This window comes from Acomys minous (assembly GCF_964271855.1).
Source record: "Acomys minous genome assembly, chromosome: 13".
NCBI classification, from domain to species: Eukaryota; Metazoa; Chordata; class Mammalia; order Rodentia; family Muridae; genus Acomys; species Acomys minous.
In genome coordinates, this window is record NC_140495.1 from 703,708 (window position 1) to 707,547 (window position 3,840).

At 44.7% G+C, this 3,840-nt stretch overlaps 1 pseudogene across 1 annotated transcript; it reads right to left on the bottom strand.

Moving 5' to 3' along the window:
- Nucleotides 1-2,159: 2,159 nt before the first annotated feature.
- Nucleotides 2,160-3,198, bottom strand: LOC311580531 (ribosomal biogenesis factor-like; annotated as a pseudogene). Its single transcript has one exon. The product of its transcript is annotated as a ribosomal biogenesis factor-like (transcript).
- Nucleotides 3,199-3,840: the final 642 nt, after the last annotated feature.

The following is a 3,840-nucleotide window of genomic DNA, read 5'->3' on the forward strand; positions in this document are numbered from 1 at the left end:
GTGCACTGACAGCCTGGCTCGCCTCCTTCTTTGGAATTTACACGTACTAGGAAAGTCACATTGCAAAAGCACATAAGGGTCTTTGGAAGGAAGATATCGTGTATCTCCTTTTCACTGGCTAAGGTCTTTCCCTGACCTGAAATGAGAAGGTATGATAAGTCAGCAAAAAGCAGTTTGGTGGTAAAGCTCTACCTGGTGTAGCACAGAGAGTCCCCAGTTCAGACTTCTAGGAGTGTGAAAGGGCCCTTCTGTGCCTGCTGATCACAGAGGGCAGGGAGCAGGCAGACCTTTGGCCATGGATGTGGCCCAGAATTACATGCCATGAATTTACTAAGCATTTTCAGTATAAATTAGGGAAAACAGAAGGAGCCAAGTGCAAGTCCCAGGACTTGAAAAGACAGCTAAGAATGTCCTGGCAGCAGCAGTGGAGACACCCCGAAGCCATACTATCCAGCATGCAATGACGGAGAACTACAAGAAATAACTCTGAAACTAGTGGGACTAAGAAACTGGCCTTTTAAAAAATGTCTTTTAGGCAACTGTGGTAGTGTAGGCTTTTAATCCCAGCACTCAGGAGGTAGAGGCAGACAGATCTCTGAGTTCAAGGCCAGCTTGATCTACAGAGTTAGTTCCAAGACAGCCAGGGCTACTCAGAGAAACTCTGCCTCAAAAAAACTAAAACTAAATAAATAAATAATTTATTTAATTGCAGTTAAATCACTCAGGTAGACCATATAGGGCCAGAGTGCCAGCCAACCTCAATAGGGCCGGGGTGCCGGGCAACCAGGCCTCCTGTTTTCCCAAAAAGACCAGAGCCAGGGACGGCTCTCACCACCAGCTAGCATCCTTAGAATGCCCGGACTCTTTAAACTCCTCATGATCGGTGGTTAGCAGGGGGGAAAGGAGGACAAGGGCTTTAGTCACTCTGCCTAGCCTCTGTTTGGGAAGCCAGGCTGTAATCAATGGCCAGAGATAAAGGCAGTAAGCACATGTCCACATGTCCATCAACAGTGGGACTGTGGGACCTGAAGGGACCCACAGGTGGTCCGTGCTGCCTCTGAGCTGAGTGGTGAGAGGCTGCAGAGAGGTGTGGGTACCTTGAGTAGAGGGAACATGAGTACAAGGGGAAGTTGCTTAGCAGACAGTGGTGCTCTCAGCATTGGATGTGGCCTGGCTGAGGTATTGGAGGCCCTGCGGGTGTCAGAAGTGTCGTAAGTCACCAGACAGAAAGGTTAAGAGTTCAGTTGATACTACCACTACTAGAGAACACAAGATATTGATAAGGGCAAGAGTGCCAGCCTAGCCTACCACAGGTCTGTGCTTGACACAGGTGAATTGTGAGACTGGTGCCCCTCTGAAGATGATAAGCTCAGTCCTAAAGAGGTGGCATTTAAGACCTCGATCACATGAAATTGTGACTACTGGGAAAGGTGAAGTAACCACTCCCAACACAAGGACAAACTTGGTAAGTTCTGGATGAGAAAGACCAATATGGAGTACAGAGAGGGGAAAGAGGAGCCAGAGAACAGGAGGCACTGACTGCCTCAGAACATGAGGTCAGCTACCTTGGGATATGACTGTTCAAAGCCAGTTCTGTGGAAAGGCAGTGAGGGGTTTCTGTCATGGTTGTCATTGTATTTCTTCACTCTTTCTTTCTTTCTTTCTTTCTTTCTCTCTCTCTCTCTCTCTCTCTCTCTCTCTCTCTCTTTCTTTCCTTCCTTTCCTCTTTTCAGTTTTTGAGACAATGTCTTATTATATAATACAAGACGGTCTTAAACTCACTGCTGTCCGTCCACCACCTCCCTGAGGATCACTGGTGTGGCCACCACACCCAGTACCTAGTTCCATTTTCAGTAGATCACTGGCAGCTGTGTTTAAAGCAATAGGGGAAAAAAAAGCCAACCCTCGGTTTCACTGAAGGCACTAGAGCAAGTAGGTGAATTATAGCTCTTTGTGGCTACCGAAAGGCAAGATCACCTCAGATGCCACTGGCAGCCCGGCTGCAGCTGTGCCCTCCCTGACCCTGTATGGAGGCATGAGTGTATTCAAGGGCTTGAGTCTCTCCAAGGGAAGCTGGAGATGTTCATTCACAGTGAAGAAGCTAATTGTGCAGTGAGACCTGGGGGTGGTAAATAGTCTTATTTATAATTTTTAGTTCATAGCCAAAATTCACCAAAGACTCAGCAAGTCCTTGTATGTCTTTCCCCACCATAGGCAAAGTCTCCCCACCCAACACTGCCCTGCAACGTTAAGAGGTGTTATAGGCAATCTTGTTGCTCTGTCAGTATTAGCGGATCTATTTTCATGGTGCTGCAGCTCTTTCTGCATAGATTTAAAGGAAAGGTTGTTTTTGTTTTTGTTTTTGTTTTTTTTTGAAAAGTTTGCAAATTCCTTCTGTATATTTACAAAAGCCCTATTTATCGTTAACTTTTTCAGCCTTCATAATATTTATCTTCTTAAGATTAGTTAATGACTGTTTTGCCTTGTTTTTAGCCTTGAAGAATTTTTGGCTGGCTATGTAAAATGCACTCCTAGACTTCTGCCATTTTAATTTGGTTTTGGCCATTGTCAAACTCTAGAAAGTTCATGCAGCTGCTCAGGCTCCCACTGATGCCCAGGGTTTTTTGTTTTGTTTTGTTTTTGTTTCTTTATTTAGTTTTGTTTTGTCTTTTGAGATGGTTTCTCTGTGTAGCCTTGACTGTCCTAGAACTTGATCTGTAGATCAGACTGGCCTAGAACTCACAGAGATCTGTCTGCCTCTGCTTCCCAAGTGCTTGGATTAAATGCGTGCGCCACCACTGCTGGGCCTTGATTGTATATTTTTATTTTAATGAGATACAAGTGTAGGAATCTCTGCAAACATCAGGGCTGGCAGAGACATAATCTGTGTGAGGCAAGAGGTAGAGTTCAATATAACTTAATTAGCTGGTCTTGGTCCAAACTTCTAGAGTCTGACCCTGGGCGGTTTATTTTACCCAGATTTAAGCACAGCACAATTTTGAGGAGAAAGTTTTCTGATGATAATTAACTTAATACCATGCATACAACAAAGCTTAAGACATGTTTACATTATAACTCTTTGGAAAGCACAAATTGCTTCTTTCATAAGGTGGATTCTTTGACTCAGACACAATGCTCAGGATAAGGGTCTAGGCAGAATATAATAGGCTGCGGTAGTTAGGACTGGCCTATCCCTAAGATAACACAGAAATCACCAGAACTTTTATAAAGTACAAGTGACATCTCCCACAGGGATGGGTTGTATTGACTGAGAAGCAATGCTTAAGATCTAGTAAGGAAGATTCTGAGATAAACAAACATAATAGAGGAATTCAGATGGAGCCTGGCCCTACACATCACAAGCACCACCAGGACATGAATACATCCATTCCCAGCTTTCTTGGTGGAAACAGGTAGCCATCCCCTTCCTTTGAAGAGACAAGTATCTGTGTTTGACATCCTTGCTTTCCATAGTACTTATCTATGGGCACAAGGACCTCTGCCCACTACACCAACCTTCGTAGCTCTGCCCAGCCTCATTGTGCGTGATACTAGACAATTTGTTCAAAAGTTAGAAGTTCAATGGTTAGTGTTTTTTAAAAGTCAGAAATTTTCCATAGCATCAAAAACAGCTATGTCAAAATGTCCTCAGTTTCAAGATGGCCACATCAAAGCAACCACATAAAGACCTCTCGTCCTGCAAAGAAAACCCAAAGTGGAGCTTCTTGTTGGGGACTGCAGGCTGAGGCTTCTGCTGGGGCACCCTCTCTCGGTTCCACAGCTGCTAAGCCCACAGTACCAGAAGCATCTTCCTGGCAGGTGACACATGCAGGATCTCAC